General features: G+C 39.2%; 1 pseudogene; it reads left to right on the top strand.

Moving 5' to 3' along the window:
* The first annotated feature begins 9,193 nt into the window (after positions 1-9,193).
* Positions 9,194-11,297, top strand: LOC100960128 (annotated as a pseudogene).
* The last annotated feature ends 3,730 nt before the right edge of the window (positions 11,298-15,027 follow it).

Raw genomic sequence — 15,027 nt, 5'->3', positions numbered from 1 at the left:
CCTAGAGTCTTAGCCTGTGCTAAAGGTGAGCTTTTTGGACTCATTCATGGAGGAAGAATAGTACATTTTTCTACCTTGTTTTTCATAATTTTCTTGTTTGTCAGAACCTCTAAGATTCTTGATGAATAAAAATTTATCATGTAAAATATAAGATGCTTTGTCAGCAAGGGTAATATATAGCATGGCTGCTGCTTTCAGAGACTTGTATTTATCACAGTTTCTGGCTTGTATGTTTTTAGAAGTAGCATTAATGATTTTCCATATTTGGGCACATTAAAAATCTGATTTTTTAATCTAATTGTATCCACCTAATTCTAAATGTAGTGCAGAATCAGAAAGACTTCAGGGTCCAAGGGAAAACCTCTAGTGAGTTAAATATAGTCTTCAACAATATAAAAAAAAAATCTCTAAACTATTATTATCTTCTTTTTAGGACTATGGGGGCTAATTCAATAGGATTGTCATATCCTTAAGAAATCACCAATTTATTGTTTTGTTCATATATATAGTCATAAAAATGGATTTAATTAAACCTTTACTTGTAATATCATGAATAATTTGGCTTGGAAGAACTGGCTATACTTTCATTGATCCTATTGAAGGCAAATCTCTCTGAAATCAGTTAATACTATTTATTTCATATAAAGCTTTCCCCCATAGGTTTTGTGTAGCACACACGTTTAAATATCCCACATCTGTGCTCCTGACTTCCATTTCTCCTTCACTCTATCTCCCTCAAGTGAAGGGGGTAGAACAAATGCGTCAGAACTCTAAGCCAGAGGTGGGTGAGAGGCTGAACCTGTAAGTGTGGATGTGGGGGTGTGTGTCTAAGAGGCATCTGCTGGTGTGTGGGAGCAAAGGTTCAAAGAACAAAAATGTGTGTCAGCATTCAGAGGCTGCTCAAAACTACCGCTCAAATGACTTTCTTTTTAGGATATCAGTGTTTAATTAAATCTCTGCTTTTTAGTTTAAGAGAGAGAAGTATGTGTTGTTTTTGTGTGTGTGTCTATATTCTTACAGATATCAAATGAACTACAGATCTACAGCTCTGCTTTAGTTCTATTAAGAAAAGGCGACATAGACCTTGATGTGAAGTTTCATCTGTCACTCTTAAAACGTAACTTGACATTTTACAACTCCATAGTACTACTCTCTAATCTCTGTATCCAAATCATTTATATCTGTTTCACTTATTGTAACTAAAAACTGCCTTTAACACTATTGTGTGCCACCCCCAAGATACCTCTATTCTTGGAACAGTTTTATTTTTTTTAATCTGGAAGGTCTAATTTTTAGAAAGACTAATTTTGTAAACATAATTGTAGCATTTTTATTGTGTTTTTAGTTTACAAAAATATAAAACATCAAGGGCACCTATGTAAGAATTAATATTCTTGAGTTCTATTCTACCAATGGCACTAATGTGGCACATAATTCTGAGCAAATAATCTCAGTGGTCCAAGACTCAGACTTCTCATGTAAACTGAAATAGTATAATCAGATAATTGCCAAGAACTTTCCAAGGTTCATGATTCCCTGAAAGAGACATGATTTATAAATCACAAGTATTACCTTTGCAATTGATAGGAAGGAATAGGCTATACTTTTCAAGCCTTAATTATTTAATCTTAATCTTCAATAACAGATTTATATAGTCAAGAATAAAAAAGGTTAAAATTATCCATGAATCATGCCCTTCTTTTGTCTCAATTTGGGACAGCCTTAGAATACAAAGGATAGCAAATAATTATGATATTACAGCTTTGTAAAGGTTTTCCTTTTTCTGTCACTGCTTAATATTCAGTTCTCAGAGCAATAATTTTATAAATATATTTGTAGTATTTTCACTGTTTTTATTTTACAAAAATAATTTAAAAATTATATTTTTTTCTCTCTGAGTGAAAAAAAGCAAGCAGTAACAAGCAACAAAACACATGGATTTACTTAAAATTTGCTAAATGAATAAAAAAGAAAGTGCCAGGATGGAGGGATTTATAAAACCCAGTGGTTTTAGCGAGTGAAGACTTTGCAGGAGAGATGATAATGGAGCTGGCCCCATAGGGGCAAACTAGAGTTTGCCAAGCAGAGAAGGAGGAAATGGCCTTGAGGGCAGAACCAAGTGTATGGTAGCAGAGAGGGCAAGTCATCTCCCCATATCCATCCTTCCTTTCCCAGGCACACAATTCCTGAGCCCAGGACCACTGGAATGAAGATGATATTTTCTATTTCCTTGTTCCTGAATGTGGTTGACTGACTGGGTTTTAGCCAATGGGATTAAAGTAGAAGGCCTGAGTGACGTGCTCTCTTTAGAGGAGGGTGAATACTTCTTCATTGTCTTCTTCCTTCCCCTGGCTGGACTGCAACTATGATGGTGTATGGTGGCTGGTAAATGTGTCTAGTTAGCCAGGCTGATGGCTGTTTTCCAGGATTCCCCTTCCTATATGTCTCCATTGAAGAGGCCCTAGGATCCCCAGCCTGGGCCCGCCAAACAACAATGATGGCTGTAACCAAAAAAAAAAAAGAAGAAGAAGAAGAAGAGGCCCTAGGGAGATTCTCTTAGGAGATTTGGAGGGTTTCAGTCATTTTGTAGCTCTCACACTTTGCCCCTAAACTGCTAACTCACCATGTTGGTATGAGGCAACCACTGTGCCATCTTCCCCTAGGTTCTCCTTCAGCTTCTGATTCTGAGTCTCGTGTGCTATGTTCAGATGTGACCGCAAGCCTTGGTTTCCACCACATATTCATGCCGCCAAGAGGCAATAAGAACTGGCAAAGGTTTTAATCTGCTTTCATGGGTCTCTGTCTTAGCTCATTTTGAGCTGCTAAAACAGACTACCTACCACAGATTTATTAGACATATAATTAGAATTCTGGCTCTCCTCAGGAAAAAGGACAAAGTGGGTGTTCTGCCTTGATGCTACCTCAAGCATTTGCTCTACCTGGGAAGAAGGACAAGGGTGGGCCCTGTCTTAGAACTGTTTCACCTTACTCCTATCCTGAGCAACTAACTGCAGCATCTGGGGAAAGGAGCAATACCCAGGCACAATAGGATTTGGAAAGTGACTTAGGGGTAACTATCTTATTAACGGTCCATCAGAGTGGTTCCATGGTGGTGTCTGAATCACGAGGAGGGCCCCACTCAGTATAAAACAGGACCCTAGACCATTGCCAGAACCTTTTTTGTGACCATAAGGGGGCCCATTTGCTGTCTCTGGCAAATACATCTTTCTCTCTAAATCTATATCTTGCTTACACTATGGAAATGTATCTTTATCTTCCTCAATAAATTTTATTTCATGCTTTACCTGCATGCATGTGTCTGGTCATTGGCCAAGAGCACACCAAGAACCAAGAACACTGACAACTGCTTGAACCCCAACAGATTGAGTAATTATAATGAACAAAAGTTTATTGGCTCATGATTCTGGAGGGTGTGAAGTCCAAGATCAAGAGGCTGTCATCTTGTGAGGGCTTTTTTTCTGCATCATCCCATGGCAGAAGAGCAAAGCAGGGGAGAGTAACCCACTGTCATGATACTGAACCCACTTCCACAATAATAGCATTAGTCCATGCATGAGCATGAAGCCTTCATGACCTAAACATCTCTTAAATGTCCCACCTCCCAGTACTGTCACATTGCAAAAATTTCAACATGAGTTGTTGTGGGAACAAATATTCAAACCATAGCATGCTCCAACCTTGTGCTTATGGATTCTGATTTGTTCTTCATGCTTCTATGTTCTAAGTCTGTCCTCATGCTTATGAGTTCTGACTTATTCTTGATCCCCATCATTGCTTCCTGACTCTGCCTTGACTTGTGGACTTCCAGCTCTAGCATTTGATGAGAAGACAACAGCCTTATAGAGACAGCTCAACCTGCTCCTGCAATTAAGGAAGATTAAATGTCTTTGCATATGTGTTTGTGTAATTGTTCTTCTTTGAATCCTGTGCTGAGATGGAACACTGCCATAACTAATGCCTAAAAGTGTGAAAGTGGCTTTGGAACCAAGAAATGGGTGGAGGCTAGAAGGATTAAATTTTGAGAAGAAATGCTACAGAAATTCTAGATTTCCTTGAATAGACTTCTAATAGAAATTTGGACTTTGTTGGTGGTAAAGACTCAAAAGGAACACTGGAGAAATGGAGATCCTTGTTACAGTGGCAGAAATCTTAGCAACATTGTTGTGTGCAATTATGTGTAAAGCAGGAAATATGTTTAATGAACTTGATGATCTAGCTAAGGAGATTTCCAAGCAAAGTGTTGAAGATGCAACATGGTTCCTTCTTTCTGCTTATAATAAGTTGTGAAAGGAAAAAGATAAATTGAGAGAAGTATTATTAAGCTGATGATTTTGAAAATTCTCAGCCTTGTCAGGCAGCAGAAGTTAATAAAATTAAAAAATGGTTTTATCACCACATGAAGAGGGTCTGGCTGCTTGTCACTGTCAGCCAATAGACAGAGACAAGGATAGGCCCACCAAACTTTATTTTTCAGAAGGCCAGCAATTCTGAAAACAGTGAGAGTGGCCTCTACAAACTATTCTGTTCTTCCATTTCCAAAGCCACAGTTTTATACGTAAAAGTTCAAGCAAAAACCATGTTATCTCTTATCTTGGACAACAATAATTAACCCTTATCTTAAGCAACAATAATTGGCAAAACCCATGACCCAAAACAACATTTTTAATTCAAAAGTTAATCTTCTAAATTAGTATTCCTAAACTACTCAGAATAAATACTTTCTAGGTTATAGCTGATTTATAAAACAACAAGAATGGGAGACATGAGGTGAAGGTCATGTAGGACCTAAACCAGACAGACCAGCTGTGTCATCTCAGCCTTAGCTTGACTGAATCCATCTTCTTCTCACTACCAATGCTCTTGGTTTTGAGTAAAGTTCAAATCCAGGGCATTACCAGGAGAAAAGGTGTAAAGATGAAGCTGAGCGTGTGATTGCAACCTTTCTTATTAAGATCTTTAAAGATTAAAGATGGTTCCTTGGAGTACTATTCAGTTACACAATGGGCCCTTTAAAAGGATTAAGGGTGTGCCTCACAGATCCTTTTAAGCAAATACTAGAGCCTTAAATAAGCTTAAGAATTTGTCTCTCTGAATCTCTACAGGAGCACAAGGTAGAGAAAAGATTTTGCAGGTGTGGCTTTTGTCTAATGGAGCGAACACCAAAGAGCTTCACAAGAGGTCTACAGAGTTTCTGAGAGATTTATATCTGCTAAGACACTACTAGTTTGGAATGAAAGAAACAAAGACAGTACAATATAATAAGGCCATTGGACCCTAGTATTCTACTGGCAGGAAACATGCTGAGGAGACTGCTCAGTTGCAAACACATCCACTTCTCATGAAATATGAAGGACACTTAGAGAATGGTTGTGCTTGTAAGTACATCCTTTCCGAATCAAACTTTCAGATAAGAAGGCAGCACTGGAAATTTTGTAGGAAGATGAGGCCTGATGGAAAGAAAGAACATCCGATAAGATGAAAAAAAAAAAAAACCCTAAAATTATGTCTAACATGCAAATTACCAAGCTACCATTGGTCTTTGGGAATTTGTAACACCTTTAAAGAAGCCTTTGGTCAGATAGGTGTACAATAAAAATTGTTGGATTTTTGAAGTTTTGCCAGATGGACAATTAGGACTTACATAAATATGGAGGAGGTATAATATACACACACTTAATTTATGTAAATTTAGCTATACATGAGAGAGAAACAGAGAATGAATAATTTACACAGTGAGAACTATTCCTCTCTCCATTCTTCTCTAGATGCTAAGGCACTGGAGTGACCATAATATTAGAAGCTATATGAGATATGCCTCAGAGTATCTCAGTTTCCACAGGACACTGGACAAAGCTCAGGCATAAGCTGAGCGTGATTCTAGGAGTTAAAGATACATTTTTTTCTTGTTTAATATGGCTCCAATACACAACAAGTCAGGTGGTCCCCATGTAACAGTGACCTATTCCAAACATGGGTGATAAACAGATTTTGGACTGTACATTATGGTTATTGGGGGAAAAGTTAAAGACAATTCAGACTATATGCAAGTTTCCCCCTCATCTTATTAATATTAGAAACTACCTCCAAATATATGAGCAAGTGGCATAAGTAACATTTACAACACAAATAATAACCTGACTGGAAATGTAATTTGGCATCTAATTCAGGCAGGGACATACACTTGACATTTCTAAATCTGCTTGATCATTTCTAAGGTTAGAGTCTTCGTGTCGCTGTTTTTCACTGCTCCTTGAGTCACATTTGGTCTGTTCCTCAAAGAGTGATTTATTTCTTTTCTATTAATATGTCTTGAGATTGTCATTCTCTCACATAGTCCATAACTTCACTGTGATAGGTAATACATAATCCCTTTGAAGGTGCGGTCTGCACATGATGCGTTTTGTGTGCCCTATACAGAACCTGGCAAGGTATCAGTTACACAACACGTGCTTGTTTGTTGTTTGTTATAAGAATAGTACCAGTGGCTATCAATGTGGACCTGACACAATCTCACCAAAACAGCTATCTCGTGAATAAAAAGTCACGGTGTCTTTCACATTGTGTCAGTTAGGAATTATGTTTGATTATAAATATTAGAAACCTGAAACAAAGGCTGAAACAAACTAAGACTGTATTTTTCTGAGGCTGGGTGACTGAAGATGATGTCGTTATCTTTCATCTAGTTTCCATGTCAGGCTTACAGTGAGATCCTCATCATCGTGCTCTTGAGACCGTTGCTGGAGAGCTAGTCATCAGGTCTGCAGATATTTCAGCCAGGAACCAAGAGAAGGGCAAGGAGCAGAAGTGCACCTATGACTACACCAAAATGTCAATAGTGATTATCTTTAGTATATGGGATAACAGAAAATTTTAATTTTCTTTTTGGAGCTCTTCTGTATTTTCCAGTGTTTTAATAATACATACTACTTCATTTTGAGAGAGTAAATACCTTACCTTCTATTTAGAAATTAGTAGCTCTGTTTCAATAAGGAAAATAAAAACCAAGTATCTTTTTGGCAGCAAACCAATATGATGTGCCTGGGTATTTCCTCCTAAGACTGTATTTGTTTGGTTATTTACTATCAAACCTACTACAAGGCATTTACATTTATGAATTGTTAAACATAAGTAAATACATGAAGAAAATAGAAAAAAGAGTCACACTCTGGGAGTTACTGCTGACTTGCTTCCCAGTTTTCAAAACTTGGCATTCTTCAAATGATCTCATGATTTAGATAGTTCATGAGCTTCTAGTATATCGTGAAAGGTTATCAAATGCTTTATGAATTTAGTTCTACCCACTGAAGAAAATTGATTGTATTCATTGTCTATTGCTGAGTAACAACTTAGCTCAAAACTTGGCAACTTGAAGCAACAAACATTATCTCACAATTTTCTGTGGTCAGGAATCTGGGTACAGTTTTGCTAGGATGCTCTGACTCAGGTCTCTTACAAGCTATAATCAAAGTGTCCACTGGGCTGCAGTGATTTCAGCATTCTGCTGAAGAAGGTAGACTTCCAAAGTCCCACGCATGATTGTTGCTGGGATTCAGTTGTCCCCAGGCTGTTGGACGAAGGAACTCAGTTCTTATCTAGCTGTTGGCTGAAAACCTCTTTCAGAGTCTTGCCATGAGGGCTTCTCTATAGGGCAGTTCACGACAGGTCATGGCTTCAATAACAGTGAACAAGTTCAAGACAAATAGAGGGTAAGCAATCTTGGCTGTGACATCCCATCTCTGCCACATTCTACTTATTAGGAGCAAACCACTCTTGGGGACAGGACACAATTATAAGAGAGACTTTACCTAACAAATGCAATCAGTGTAAACCTGGTTCTTTGAACCCTCAATGAATCCTCAACAATTAAAAAAAAAAAAAAAAGAAGCAAAGCACAGGTCCAACACACACTCATAGGCATGTATACCTAGTACACAAGGATCATTCATCTTTGAGCTTCCAACCACACTAATAAAGGGATAGTTTTTTGCATTCTTATTTCAATGCTGCAACATGAAATTTCACTAGAGAGATACAGAAATCTGTTCAAATATTTTTGTCAAGGTCCATTTCTTTTTTTCTTTTTCTTTTTTTTTGAGACAGAGTCTCACTTTATCACCCTCAGTAGAGTGCTGTGGTGTCACAGCTCACAGCAACCTCCAACTCCTGGGCTTAGGCAATTCTTTTGCCTCACCCTCCCAAGTAGCTGGGACTACAGGTGCCCACTGCAATGCCCAGCTATTTTTGTTGTTGTTGCAGTTTGGCTGGGGCTGGGTTTGAACCCACCACCCTTGGTATATGGGGCCAGTGCCCTACTCACTGAACCACAGGTGCCACCCAAGGTCCATTTCTTTATACTGGAAATGAGCATAGGCTTTTACAAAGCAGTGAAAGGAGTTTTATGTAGAACTAGACCCAAACTTTTGAATCTCACAGCAGACAAAATGAAGTGGTCTTTGCTGGGTCTGAGGGTAGAGCTGCCCAATTTATGCCACCAGAGTATATTATTGTATTGTGAGATCTGATGCCTCAGTGGATGAGCTCAGTGGACCCCAAGGTTCCTGCAGATGGCATGCAGAACAACTTCCTTTACCCCCCATACTACCGTGATGCAAGGATTGGAAGGAGATGCTTTCCCAGCTGCCACCTCCTGCAGCAGGCCACTTAGAGCTTTCCCACAGGGACTCAGCATAAATAAGGAGGCTGTGTCCTTTGGGTAACGTTTGTGCTTTGGTTATCCAAGAAGCATAGAGAATGGGACTGGGGAGCCTGGGTGGGGACTTCTAGCAGCTATAGTTCCTGACCCAGTGTTAGCCCTAAATCTCTATTATCACATTTATTAAGTGTTTCTATTTGCAGCCATTGTGCCCTTTTAGGAACATCTAAGCTAGCTGCAGGGTAACAGTGCTGACAGTGTAGGTATGATAGGAACACATTAATCTGACTCAAAAATGTTTGATGGAATAAAAAAATTCATATGGATCATAGAAATTGTCAATATTATGTTTGTCAATGGAGAAAAGTAAGAGTTGTTAGCTTTAAAAATACGTGTCCATATAGCTTTCATATGAAAGCTATAACCCAATTATAGCCAAAGAATATGGGGAAAGGAGAGATAGAGGGGAGGGGCGGGGGGAGGATGGGTGGAGGGAGGGTGATTGGTGGGACGACGCCTATGGTTTATCTTATGAGGGTATGTGTGAATCTTTCTAAATGTAGAATATGAATGTCTTAACACAATAACTAAGAAAATGACATGAAGGCTATGTTGACCAGTTTGATGAAAATATTTCAGATTGTATATAGAACCAGCACACTGTACCCCATGACTGCATTAATGTACACAGCTATGATTTAATAAAAAATAAATAAATATGTGTCCAATGGTAGTGAATTTTTAAATTGTTACTTTAAAAGTTTTTCTACCACTCACTTGTGAACCATTTCTTATCAATAGTGACTACCTAGAATTTGAAGACCTCTTCATTGAAGAATATTGATAAGAATTATAATGTAGCTATTTCAAACACAAATAACAAGATAATTTAGGTTATGTTTAATGGAAGCAAGCTGAAGTTTATCATTAAAATTTCAAAATAGTGGCCAGAACCCAGATCTTACCCCTTCTCTGACCCTACTTTGGGCCAGATCCAGTTTGGGTTCTGGAAGAGCCTGCCTCCCTGTAGCTATGGCAGCAGACTTGGGATGACCATTGATCTGACTCTCACAACTGGAAGGAAGAGAAGAAGCAAGCTGTAATATTCTGTAACATGGTTTGTGATTGGCCATCATGGCACTGGAATGCCATATACCTTTCTGAGGTCGTTCATGCAAGCAGATGTGATTCAGCACGGTAATGAAAAGCATTAGCACAGTTCCTCTGTTTGAAACTAGCTGTAGATATGTAGAAGCTATACTTGAAGAGTTTCTGACCTGGAACTGTGACCATTCTAGTCTTTTTGGACCATTTAAAGATTATGATCATGGCTCAGCGCCTATAGCTCAACCGGCTAAGGCGCCAGCCACGTACACCTAAGGTGGCGGGTTCGAATCCCCAGCCTGGACCCGCCAAACAACAATGACGGCTGCAACCAAAAAATAGCCGGGCGTTGTGGCGGGCGCCTGTGGTCCCAGCTACTTGGGAGGCGGAGGCAGGAGACTCACTTGAGCCCAGGACTTGGAGGTTGCTGTGAGCTGTAATGTCATGGCACTCTACCCAGGGGGACAGCTTGAGGCTCTGTCTCAAAAAAAAAAAAAAGATTATGATCATTCCAAACTCTGGGCTTAGGATGACTATACATAGTTTTTCAGTCTATTGGAAGACAAGACATGATTTTCCAGGATGTGAAATGGCGTGACTTTGGGTTTCCTGGAAGCAACAGAAGACAAGATACCCTGTGTATGGGCTCCCTGAGATCCCAGACCCCTCTGGACTCCTATGGCCGCAACTTAGTATTCCGGGTACAAGGCAGGAAAAGATGGTATCTCTCTCCTCCTGAAGAGACTCCTTTCCTTTATCCAACTAGAATCCCTTATGAAGAATCTGTGTTCAGTAAAATCAATGTTGTCAACACTGATTTAAAGCTCAAAGACATATGGTTACACTGAGCTCATAATAGCTTCTCTTGTTCCCAGACACTGGTGCCGTTATGTCCGAATCCATTGATCTCATCACTGTCAGTATAAACTCAGCTAGAAGAGGATCACCTAGCCCAGGTAGAAGAGGCAGTCACTCATATGTTTGTGTGTGCCCTGATAACTGCAGAGAATTCACAAAATACCAAAGCTTGTTTAAACCCCACTGAGGTTGAGGAAACATTCTATGGAGTGAATTTTCGCCACTTGAAGGGAGTTGTTTCTGTCCTTCTTGATCATTACAGAACATCTAAGGTAGGAGAAACCCAGGCATTGGGAACAGAGAGCACACAAAAGAGGGAGAATTAAATGTGAGCAAACACTTGCAGGTGGGCCAAACATGTAGCCAGAACTCAACCAAGGGAGCAGTAAAACAGGATGCAGTGAGTCCCTTTGGACCTGATCGGTCCCTGTAACACAGAAGTCCAAAGAACGACCTTCAGAAAGAGGAGGCATATTTGGAAGTGATAGTGAAAACTTTGTCAACAAAGATGGAGATCAGTTTGGAAAATTGTGTTATGCCAGGAGGCAACGAATGATAAGTAATAGCGAGAATGCAATTCTGCAGATGACTGGACTGCATGGTGACTCCACAAGTAACCAGGATAGTAGCACAACTTTTGATATAAGGAAGAAGTTTGTGATTCTCATAGAAGATGACTTTATAAATAAAATTTTTTAAATATATATTTTCAAATAGTATAATTATGAAATAAAAAATGGAACAGCAAAAAATTCAAAATAGTTATTTAGAAATTTCAGATAAATTAAATTTCTAATATCTTCCCTTATACTTTGTTTTGTACTTATCATAATTATAATGTAAATAAAATGTAATAGATGGTGCTATGGCTTGAATGACAGTGTCCCCTCCAAAATTCATGTTGAAATTTAATCCTCAGTGCAACAGTAGTAAGAGGTGTGGCATCGAGGATGTGATTAAGTCATGAGAGCTCCACCTGATGAATGGATCTAGCACCCTTATAAAGGGGCTCAAGGTTGAAGGGAGCACTCTCTTGACCTTTCATCTCTTCCATCCAAAGGATGAAGCAACAAGTCACCATTTTGGAAGCAGGATCAGGCTTTTATCAGACACCTAACCTGCTGGCACCTTGATCCCCAAACTCTGAGAAATAAATTTCTGTTCATTATAACTTACTCAGTCTACAGTATTTTGTTACAGCAATATAAACAAAGACATAGGGTTTTCCAAATGTCACATAGAGGCCCCTAAATTCTGTCCTGTTTATTGCAATTTCAATATCTGCTATGATCTAAAAAAGAAAAAAAATCAGACTGTGTTGATTATTTGTTGTTTCTCAACTTTATTCTTAACCTTTTGTTATTTGCTCTGTGTTGCTCAGGTCTGAAGTCTGCAAATTCTGTTTCTCAGACTCTTTGCCCGTACCTGGCTTCCTACTTGTATCTGCCAATGTCAGGCATTGAGAAGCATCTGAATGTGGGAAGAAAAACACTTTGTGCTTCTAAATTCAATAGCAGCTATTGTAACAGCAGAGGGGGCAGTGTAACTTTGACTCTAGCAGTCCAGGCAGTAGCAGAATCTCTGTCAATTACAGGGTGAGCCATGGAAGGACAATTTTTAGCTATTCCAGGCCCTGAAGTCGGCAGCATCCATATTTTCTCAGTACCAGGAAGAGATTCATGGGTGCCAACCTAGAAGAATCTATCAAAAACTTTCAGATCTACATATATCACCCCTTCTTCCTTTTTCTCATTCAGCCCTTCTAATACCTTTGTAAACAATTCCCTGTAATAAATCCCTCATGTTTGAAATACCTACCATGGTTTCTGTTTTCCTAACTGAGGACAGAGTAGTGTACTGACTCTCATATGAAGAGAAAATACACTTCTATTTTCCAAAGTCCTGACATCCCCCAGGAAAGGAGACGTGTAGTTTGGATTCCAGGGGGAACATGTGGAGAGGAACCACTTCCGGGTTGTCTTCCCTTTCCTAAAAAGCAGCTCAGCAAAACACAGAGAGAGGGCACTAATGATGAGTCTGAAGAAAAGAGCACAGTAATGGCAAATGGCCATTACAAATCTACTGAGTGGGGCCTTAAAAGCCCCTGGCAAGTCCTATTAACTGAATGAGGATTCTTGCTTCAAATTTTACCTATTTTTCTTTATTGCTGATCTCTCATAATTGCACTTTCACCTCTTAGTTACAATCTATGGTCTAATTGTTGGTGTTTCTTTACTTAGTATTATTAGTAGCTTTGCATGCCATCAGAAAATCATTACATCTAAACCACACGTTTAGTGCATGGCCTGAATTACAAATATCAAATGTTATTATTTTCCTAAAACTAGAGAAAAGCTTATAAATCCCAATGTGCCCCTTTTCTTGGTTCGCCAGCTATTAAATAAATGAGGTGCTTTCGGCATTCTATATTTGATCTGAGATAAACACAATGAAAGATTAAGATATACACTATAAGACTACTCTAGAGATATATAAATAGTTTCTTTTTCAGATACCTTTCTGTATTAATTGGCTAATTGCATTCCAAGATATCTGCAGCATTTCCAGAAAAGTCAACTACTGGATAAAATATCAGGTGACTTGATTATACATTTAAATTCCTCAAAAAAGGCAAACATACCTCTGTTAAGTCGGGTACCAATGGGGGGATCTCTGACCAGATGTGCAAAAGCCACTTTGGTGCTGTCAGTTCCTAACCTTCCCTTTGGTATGCGACTGTCACCTGTACAACTGGTGTGTGTTTGCTTACGTGCACCCCAGCTTTGTTGTGCAAGAGAGCACAGCCCAGCAGCCTCCCCTTGCACCACTGCTGCTTGCATAATGCACTTGAGTGATTGTTACAGAGTGTGACAAGCTGTTCTCCACTTCCTCTCTACCTCGACCTCCCCTGGAGCCACATGAAAGTGGAGCAGTGTCCCAGGAAAAGGTTTATGCCTGCAGAACTCAGACAGGCATAGAATACACCAGCACGACTGCAGAGAAGACTGCAATTGTATACCCTCTTTGTCCCACCGCTTTTGAACTTCACTGAAATGATATTTCCCAAGGAAAAGGTACATTTTGCAAATCATTCATTTCTAGTAGTGGGCTGATGAGCGGGTTCGGAACTTTATACTCAAAGCCAAAATGTGGAGGGAAGCTCATCTTTCCCGTTTGTGTGGGGTGTGTGAAATGGCAAGTAACGAAGCTGGGCGTGCCTTCTGGAGTCATTGTGGTATCTGTATGTTTGTAATGACTTTTAAGGTAGTGGTTTCCAGTAACACTTGTTCAATAGATAACCTGTGTTGCAGAAGTGGAAAGGGAGTCCATTTGTAAATGCAAAGGTCTTAATCCCATTAAAGTCATGTGGAGAAACTATTGCCCAAAGATTTATTGTTCTATTTTCTGCCTTTCCGGGCTCTCTTTCCTTAATAATTCAAGTCAAAGATCTTATTAAATCCAAAGTTGTGTAAATGTTCTTTTGCAATATGCTTTCTCTCTATGACACATATGCGTTCAATGTCTTATATGCGTTTGACCATATTTCCCCAAACCTTTCTATAGTTATTTTTATACCACCCTCCCTTACATATTTCTTATACTCCTATTTTTCTGCTTGGCTGGCTCAAGAGTCTCTTGTGACAGCAGAAGTGAGCTGAGAGTCACATTTTTTTAAGGTCATTGCCATTTAAAGTTCTACATTATCGAGCTGGGTATGTCAGTGCTAGAGGAGAAATATTTTGCCTCATCCTGCCTGCAGGTGAGCCTAAATTTTTGAAAAGTCTTCCTAATCATGCAGCATATCGGAGGGTGTGATTTAAACACACAACTACCCAACAGCAACAGCAACAACAGGAAAAGTCTTCAGGGACAGTCTGGAAATCCTGCCTTCTTTAACACAAATAAGATCCAGCTTCCTTTTGGACAATCTCTGGCTAGGAAAGGGCATCCAAACCACAAGGACTTTGCCCAGCTTGTGAAATTCACCTTTCCTTTGAGGAAGATGACCTATTTTCACTCTGGCCACAAAGAAGTTAATATTTCCCAGCTTTGTTCATAGCACGACTGAGAAACATCCTTTGACTTTAGACAGCAAGGTCACAAAGGGGGAAGATGAATGAATGCACAGTGTCAGGACTGGGAAGAAGTGTTTTCCAAAAAAAGAGGACACTTCAGTGTAAAAGGATCTACTGGGGCACAGGACAAAAAAAATCTTAAAACTTTCCACATCTATTTTTTATTTCATCCTTTGAAAACGTCTATGTGTGTGTTCTCTGATGTATACAAAATGTCTGTCTATGAACATGTATCTAACATAAATAAGTACACGTAAAGTTGAAGATGCATGTTCAGGTCTTTTAGAGCAATGTAACCCAGGACATTTAGAGACC

The sequence above is a fragment of the Otolemur garnettii genome, unplaced genomic scaffold, assembly GCF_000181295.1.
Source record: "Otolemur garnettii isolate 467f Iridium unplaced genomic scaffold, OtoGar3 scaffold00222, whole genome shotgun sequence".
Lineage (NCBI taxonomy): Eukaryota > Metazoa > Chordata > Mammalia > Primates > Galagidae > Otolemur > Otolemur garnettii.
Note: the sequence above shows the minus strand (reverse complement) of the source record. Positions and strands in the feature narration are given on the sequence as shown.